This window comes from Oncorhynchus masou, chromosome 12, assembly GCF_036934945.1.
Source record: "Oncorhynchus masou masou isolate Uvic2021 chromosome 12, UVic_Omas_1.1, whole genome shotgun sequence".
Lineage (NCBI taxonomy): Eukaryota > Metazoa > Chordata > Actinopteri > Salmoniformes > Salmonidae > Oncorhynchus > Oncorhynchus masou.
The window spans coordinates 80,192,583-80,201,901 of NC_088223.1; positions in this window are offsets into that span (position 1 = coordinate 80,192,583).

The following is a 9,319-nucleotide window of genomic DNA, read 5'->3' on the forward strand; positions in this document are numbered from 1 at the left end:
ACTCTCACTTCGGCTGCTGAAAGTCAAGTAACTTGCACAGAGACAGGGGAGGAAAGAGAGAGGGAGGGAACTGGAGTGAGATTTGTCACTTTGGATGCATATCGACTTGTTTTCGCAGCAGAACACAAAGAAAAGGGAGCTTCAGTGTTTTATGTGGAGACAGCTCTTATAGTATCTCAGTTTTTTAAATTCATATTCATTTTTTAATCGACTCTGATGGTCCATTGTCAAAATGGGTAAAAATAGGAAAGGTACATGATAGTTGAGCTCAATATTTGGGTGCAGATGCAATGTTTGGTAACAGAATGACAGCAAAAACTGCACAAACCATCATTCTTTACCAAACTTAGCATCTGCATCTGATCTTCAAGTAATTGGGTTTTTGTAAAATTTCTGTGGAAATTGTTAAAAGTAGTCCTAGTGCATAGAGTTGGTTTGTTTAACTTTGCAATCATTGGTTTTAGACATACATTTTAGACATACATTTTAAAGTGAAAAATCTGAGTCTCAGTATAATTATTTTACTAAGGATATTGCTCATGAACATCTCACTCAGTTAGGCATCAAGCGTAGCAGGCCAGTTAGTGTATGCATTGTTTTCGCTTAGTCTTCTATTTCATTGCTTGTCTTTGTGTTAAGATCTCTCCACCAATCTCAATAACAGCGGTGTAATCTTCAACTCTACTCCCCACGTGACTGCCTAGACTTCTTTCTGCTGCAGGGTTGCCTTTAATTGCAGCCATAATTATTTTAATCTTTAGAAATGAAGTAACATTACCTAATTTATTCACAAAAAAGGGCAATTGCCCGGTGTGACTGATGGAGTCTACTTCTCCAGGGACAAGAGGAGGCTGATCCCCTAATGGGCATTTTAAATTGTACCTTTATTTAACCAGGCAAGTCAGTTAAGAACAAATTTTTATTTTCAATGACGGCCTAGGAACAGTGGGTTAACTGCCTGTTCAGGGGCAGAACGACAGATTTGTACCTTGTCAGTTTGAGGGTTTGAACTTGCAACCTTCCGGCTTCCAACGCTCTAACCACAAGGCTACCCTGCCGCCCCACATGAGATCGGCCCAAATATATTTCTGATGTTTTGGATCTTCAAGAAATTAAATCCATTAAAAGGTCCTTTGGGGGAAGGATGTGTGGCATTCCTTTGAAGTCTGTATCCAAAATGATTATTGAGAAATAACTGATTAAAGTTAGAAATGTGTCACATATTTTCTGGAATGCCCCTAATGTATTGTGCTCCACTTAGATCCAGTAATGCCTGGGTAGAAAATGTGTGTCCTAATCTGGACACGATCATAGGGCAAAACAAATGGTAATCCTAATTATTTGTTTAAGGAACTTTATGTTTCTGGCTACATGTTGTTGTCCCAACATGTTGCTGGAGATCTTTACAACTATAATTGATTTTGCTTTGCCAAGTCACAGCTTTATCTTGTTTCACTATGAACACGAAAAGAAGAACTTTCAGTCAAGTTAAGGCTGGAGAAAACAGATGTGCTGGGCCACAGTGGATTGTTGAAAATACTGTCCATTACATTTTCAGCAGGTTTTACATGGGTGAGGCTTAAAAAAAATCTACAACCAATAGAAAATCGTTCAGTGCTTATGTTTGCCTGACTAGCCAATAGTATCAGTTTCACTACAACCCTGATGTTTTGCAATTCACAAGTTTCACCTTCACTCTATCTCCAGAGAGTTCAGTTTTTTCAGCACAGACAATGAAAGTTTGAAAGGAGTCAATTACCATTATGCATTGGACATTAATCATATTGAAAGCCATGAGTTGTGGAGGTTATATCCCTAAGACTGACAGGTCAAGAACCCACAGGTCTGACAGGGCAACCCCCCCCCCCCCCACACACACACACTCATACACAAGTTTATCAATAATCCTGAATGCTAACTTCCGTATGTAACTCAAATAAGTTGTAGCATTTAGTGCTGTACGATTCTCCATGTTCTTGGCTAACTTATAGGGAAGAATGTTTACTATGCATGCACTTACCTGTTAACAATCAATGCAATGGCAGTGGGAATAACTGCAGAAAAAGAGGTAATTCATTAGTAATTTTTTTTCGATCTAACATTCACTATTTACTCTGACTTTCAAGTCCCCCCTCCCATGAGATGCCCATTGCATTACATCTGGAAATACATTTGTGATTTAATTTGTACTCATAGTAAATTAAGGGGATTTAACATTAGGAATTCTTGCAGAATACTTGATACAGAGCCTCTCTCATTCCATTTCCAATTGAATGTTAAAATGTTTGTTTACAGCTTACTTCCCTAAATTAATCAGGATAAGGCTTCATGCTGTTGCCTTGAGGTGGTGACAAGAAGTATAGCGGGCTGCTGTGTCAGTTAGACACACCCAACATTGATGTAATCATTTTTAATGAAAATCCACTAACTGAATCTCAAAAGGTATGTTGTTGGTCTATGGCAAACCATATCCTATGAATATTTTTTATTGAAACGGGCAGCTTAAAATCCCTACCTGTTCTTTGCTGTGTATCTTTACACTTATTTGTCTAATACACTGTGCAATCATTGAATTGCAAGGCTGTAAATAATCTGATAATCATGGTCGAGTTGTTGTCCAGTTTGTTGTGGCAGAATGGAGGTTCACTAATGCTAAGGCACATTTCCATCTAATAGGAGCATTTCCAATTTGGTGTCAAATGAAAGCTAAGATTCTATATTTTTGAGAAATGAAGGCATAGATACATTTCTCAACTATTTTCCATTCTAAAATTAGGAATTATCAAGAGCTTTGCTGGTCAAACAGATGGTTACTTCTGTGGGGGGGGGTGATTTTATCCTTGTGGGACCTAAAATCCCCAAAAGGATAGCAAAACAAGGAAATTTCTCCCATGTCCCCATGAAGACAAAGACTAGTTTAAGCTAAAGGGTTAGGTTTAGGGTTAGGGTAAGTGGTTAGTTGTTAGGTTTAGCGTTTGAATTAGGGTTAGGGTTACGGGTTAAGGTTAGGGTAAGGTGTAGGGAAAATAGAATGAATGGATATCAATTTTAGGTCTCCACAGAGATAGAAGAACAAAACATGCGTGTGTGTCATTGCTGTTGAAGGAGGAGGACCAAGGTGCAGCGTGGTGAACGTACATATTCTTTATTTAAGATGACGCTGACAATTAACAATACAAACAAACCGTGAAGCTAAAGGCTATGTGCACTAAACAAAATCAACTTCCCACAAAGAAAGGAGGGAAAAAAGGCTACCTAAGTATGGTTCCCAATCAGAGACAACGATAGACAGCTGTCCCTGATTGAGAACCATACCTAGCCAAAACATAGAAATACTTAATCATAGATAACAAAACATAGAATGCCCACCCCAAATCACACCCTGACCAAACCAAATAGAGATATAAAAAGGCTCTCTCAGGTCAGGGCATGACAGTGTGTGTGTGTATGTTTGTGTATCCACTTGCCTGTCACAACTTTTCTTAAAGGTGCCTATTAATCCTTAATTCCAGTGCGCTAAACATAATGATTTATTGAAATCTACTCAGTTCCATAGGACCTAACACCACATTTCAGCAGTAAAGGAGTTGATGAAAAATTATAGCTGATGTTCAGCGCTCTCCATTTTCACTGGCATCGTTCGTTAGTGGAGGAGAATGACCTGTCCGTGAGCGAGATCTTGTTGTTAACAAAAATAAGTAAAACCTCCGAGTCCCAAATGGCACCCTATTCCCTATATGACCCAATGAGGCTCTGGGTCAAACATAGTGCACTATACATGGAATAGGGTGCTATTTGAGACGCAGAAACTGGCTACCAGAAACAACGCTTCTGGAATTCACTGGGTAATGATGTTGTGGAGAATTAGAGAAGCCACTAGTGCTGGTGATTGGTAAGTGGTTGGAATAAGCTGTCAGAGCTTTGGAGCTCTCATAATACATCTGTGAGGTTGTGCACCATGTTAAATATAATAATTTTATAGAACCATGTACACACATACATACACTGACATCCCAACACACACACTACATACACCCACATAACATGCTCATGCATACTGACACCACAGACACACACTTTCACACTCTCCATATACTGTACGCTGTTGCAATAGCTCAGTCTATTATCTATCCTGTTGCTTAGTCACTTTACCCCTACCTAAATGTACATACTGTAGCTACCTCAATTACCTCCGTACCCCTGTACATCGACTCGGTACTGGTTCTCTCTGTATAAGCCATGCTATTTTTACTTGTTATTCACTGTGTATTTATTCCTCATGTCACTATTTAAATGTTTTATTTTTTCATCTTTATCTCTATCTCTGCATTGTTTGAAAAGGACCTGAAAGTAAGCGTTTTACTGTTAGTCAAGGGACGATTACAACTTTCTACAAAAGGCCGTGTGTGTGAGTGTGTGAGTGTGTGAGTGTGTGAGTGTGTGTGCGTGAGGTCGCATGCATGCATACCGGTGTGTATTTTGTCTGCCCATGTTTATGTGTGTGCACATGTGTGTTGGCGCACGTGTAATCTCCTGCACCCGGGAGCCCAGAGAATGAATAATTCATCGATATGCCAGCCCATGCATATCCAATGTATTGCAGCACGTGTGCTTATAGCTATGCTGATTTGTTGATGTGGCTATGTATTGTACCACCACCAAAGCAGTGAAGTTCTTCACATTTGTATATGTCTCCTGGGCATGGTATTGGATGACAAGAAAATGATTTACCAATTATGCCATGGGATGCAGAGTTACATGGATTCAATTAAGTGAGTTTAGACTCCAAGCAAAGTAATTAGAGGTGAGGATGAAAAACAAATCATTATGACAGACAGTGTACCAACTGCTCCTCACCATCTTGTGTTGTCCCAGACAGGTTTGATGACAGAATGGACAATATCATTTTCAAATGCATTATACAAATTCCTACTGTACAAAATGAGCTGCGTTAGTCTGTTTAAGATATCACATTTAACATATCTCCATTGGTCAGATAATGTAGAACTGACGTCAATGTAATATCATGACTGGCACCTAACACGGTTGATAGTGTATTTTTGGTTAGTGGAAATACCTGAGGTTGTCCTTCTAAGTTACCTTGAGTTGGTCCATTCTGATCACAAGGTTACATCTTTGTTAATGCACTTTACCAGTTTGAGGTCATTGAATATAAGCAATGAATCTCAATCTGTTATATCATATGACCCATTATCGTAATGTGAGTTTGGACATCAAATACAATTTTACAGTTAACAATACCACATTGTGGAGGCCTGGGTAATCTGTAAATATCAATACCTTATAATGGACATATAGGGCTAGTTTCCCCCCAAAATGATTAAGCCTAGTCCTGGACTGAAGAGCTTTCTTAATGGAGATTCTCCATTGAAAGTACTTTTTAGTCCAGGACTAGGCTTACTCTGTCTGGGAGACCTGACCTTTGACATTGAACTGTAGTCCCAATGCATACTGCATGTATTTCTTACAGTTTTCTTTCTACCATGAATGAAGTAAGTAGATAAAGTAGGTCATAAAAACTGCTACCAAAATAACTTAAAGGAACTATTGCTCAGTGGGAATTACTAAAGATACAAGAAATGTCTTACGGGAAAAAGTAACCGTTCCCAAATGGACTCATTTTGAGTAGAATGCTGGTGCTGAGGAGGATTCCTGTCCAACTCAGCAGGGGTACATATCACCTCAGGAAAATACCTAAACAAGGAACTAAGTTTCTCAAATGAATCAAGAGTGACATAAGTATAGAGTCAGAACTTCTTTTAGTACCTACCAGTCTTAAGTATATTTATAGACCCTATGTTTAGCTGAATAAATGTTTTATCAGTCCTGTAGGGATATTCTAAAGAACCACAGGCAACATTATTTTAGGCCACCTTAGAAAAGACTATTAACATATTTCAAGCAGGTATATGTACCACATAATGGGCATGGACTCACACTTATTAAAAAGTCATGTTACTTAAAGACAGATCATCAAAAACAATACATTTTTGTTCTGTTGCCATTTAGGGCTCATACTAACAAAATGCAACAAGCATTCCAGATAGCACATCAGCCGGTGCAGTGATTCTATAGGTCAGAACTCATGTGGATTGCCAATGACATTCATACAGCTTTGATATCCACTGAAGATTGAAGATTTGTTTACTGGGGTGGCTATTGTTCCATTTATCTATTCAGCCCTTTTTATTTACAAAGTGACAAAGGTGGTTTTCAACAAAACATACCGTTTCCTCATCTTCTCTTTTTATTTTTAGGCCCTAATAATATGATGGCTAATTAGAGGCTAACTACAATGACCTAATAATGATGACACCATTATCTATGAAAATACCACTGAACTCTAACTTGGGGTTCGATTTTCAGCAGAATCTTAACGTGAAATACAATCGGAAATGTAAGCCTGTGTGAACTTAAAGTAACACAATGTAACTATCAAGCATTTACTGTTGGCCTATAGGCTAACACTCAACTTAGAAAGGTTCAAAAGCTAAATTAAAATGTATTTGAGGTATCTTTCAAGTTAGTTCTTTCTTTTATGGTCTTTCATTATCACCTCATCCCTAGTGTGTTGAAGGCAACAAAGCCGTCAATATGGGACTCAAAGCAAAACAGCCCACGGAATGTAGAGTAGATTACTATTACTGAGCTTTTTGCTCCAGTTACTGGAGCAGTCAAATCCCAAACACTTTGATTTCATGATAATATGCAGCTGTTTAAATGGCAAATTCACAGAGGAAACCATAACAAAATAGACATCCCGTCTCTGTTTTGGTAAAAAGCTGAGGGATGGGCCTGGAGAAATGTAACCACCCTCAGATTAATAGACAGAGCTACAGATTCAAGTGTAACCAGTGTGAAATAGCTAGTTAGTTAGCAGGGCGTGCGCTAATAGCGATTCAATTGGTGACGTCACTCGCTGTGAGACCTTGAAGTAGTTGTTTCTCTTGCTCTGCAAGGGCCGTGGCTTTTGTGGAGCAATGGGTAACGATGCTTCAAGGGTGGCTGTTGTCGATGTGTGCAGAAGGTCCCTGGTTTGAGCCCAGGTAGGGGCGGGGAGAGGGACGGAAGCAATACTGTTACATTGATGCTGTTGACCCGGATCACTGGTTCCTGCGGAAAAGGAGGAGGTCAAAAGGTGGGGTGAGTGTCACGTAAGTGAAACGGCTAGCTAGTTAGTGGTGGTGCTAATAGCATTTCAACTGGTGACGTCACTCGCTCTGAGACCTTGAAGTAGTTGTTCCCCTTGCTCTGCTAGGTCTGCGACTTTTGTGGAGCGATGGGTAACGATGCTTCGGGGGTGGCTGTTGTCGATGAGTGCAGAATTTTGATATCAAAATTATTGTTTTAACCATGTTATTAGGCTATACAGTGTTTACATTTACAATGTTTACAAACATTGGAGAAAAACAAAATTATATTTTGGGTTCTCATGGAGTGTAACAGTTGAACTAAGCTCACCCCGCTGATCCTCAACACTGGGGCCCCACAAGGGTGCGTTCTCAGCCCTCTCTTGTACTCCTTGTTCAACCATGACTGTGTGGCCATGCACATCTCCAACTCAATCATCAAGTTTGCAGACGACGTTACAGTGGTAGGCTTGATTATCAACATCGACGAGACATCCTACAGAGAGGAGGTGAGGGCCCTCAGAGTGTGGTGTCAGGATAATAACCTCACACTCAATGTCAACAAAACAAAGGAGATGATCGTGGACTTCAGGAAACAACAGAGGGAGCACCCCCCTATCCACAAAGACGGGACAGTAGTGGAGAAGGTGGAAAGTTAAGTTCCTCGGCGTACACATCACGAACAAACTGAAATGGTCCACCCACACAGACAGCGTGGTGAAGGTGTAACCAAGCCTCTTCAACCTCAGGAGGCTAAAGTAATGGGGCTTGTCACCTAGAGCCCTCACAAACTTCTACAGATGCACAATCGAGAGCATCCTGTCTGGCTGTATCACCGCCTGGTATGGCAATTGCACCACCCTCATCCGCAAGGCTCTCTAGAGGGTAATGCGGTCTGCACAACGCATCACCAGGGGCAAACTACCTACCCTCCAGAACACCTACAGCACCCGATGTCACAGTAAGACCAAAAAGATCAAGGACAACAACCACCCAAGCCACTGCCTGTTCACTCCGCTTCTATCTCAAGGCCATCAGACTGTTAAACAGCCATCACTAACATAAAGGCTGCTGCCAACATACAGACTCAAATCACTGGCCACTTTAATAAATGGATTTAATAATGGTATCACCAGACACTTTAAATAATGCCACTTTAATAATGTTTACATATCCTACATTACTCATCTCAAATGTATATACTGTACTTTGTACCATCTATTGCATCTTGTGCCTATGCTGCACGGGCATCGCACATCCATATATTTATATGTACATACTCTTATTACATTGCTTTATTTTGTGTGTATAAGGTAGTCGCTGTGAATTTGTTAGATTACTTGTTAGATATAACTGCACTCACGGAACTAGAAGCACAAGCATTTCGCTACACTCGCAATAACATCTGCTAACCATGTGTATGTGACCAATAAAAATGTATTTGATTCATATTCTTCAAGAATCAATGGATATATCATTTATGTCCAAAAATTGATGTAGCAACTACAGATTGTCCCTTTAAGTCTATCAAACATGTGTGAGTTTGAGCAGGTGCCTATTAGGCCTATGGATACATTTTTTTAATCAGCATGAATTAGATTGAGCAATAAAAGCCCCACTTTTATTCCATAGGCTGTGATCTGCACTGTGCAGCTGTTACAAGAGCGCATTTGTCAAAGGCTGTCCATTTGCTTAAAAAACAATGATTGATAGGCAACATAAACTTCTTACACTTCTTTTATCCAACCATTATTGGGTTCAAATACACATTTAGATTTGTGAACAGCCATCCACAACAACCACAATCCGTAAGGCGCAAATAGCTAAATGAGAGAACAGCTGGGTGATTCACATCAATGCGCTACATAGATATAAATAATAAGTGATATCCGTATCGCCGTAGACTACACCACTGCTGTCATCCTTACCTTCAAGCGTTTATTCAAATTGGATAATCTTTGGATGCAGACAACAGTTGCACCATAGCTTGGACTGAAGCCTACAAATGCATATTCCTGCTCTTTTCCCGCGATCCATCAAACACATTTGGTGTGTCATCATAGTTTTCTCTGACTTGTGGTCAGACTTGCTCAGGTGGAACTCATTTAAAATGTGCTCCTTTTTTCAATGCTGATTTGAATGTCATTGAGGAAGCAGAGAAGTGTCAA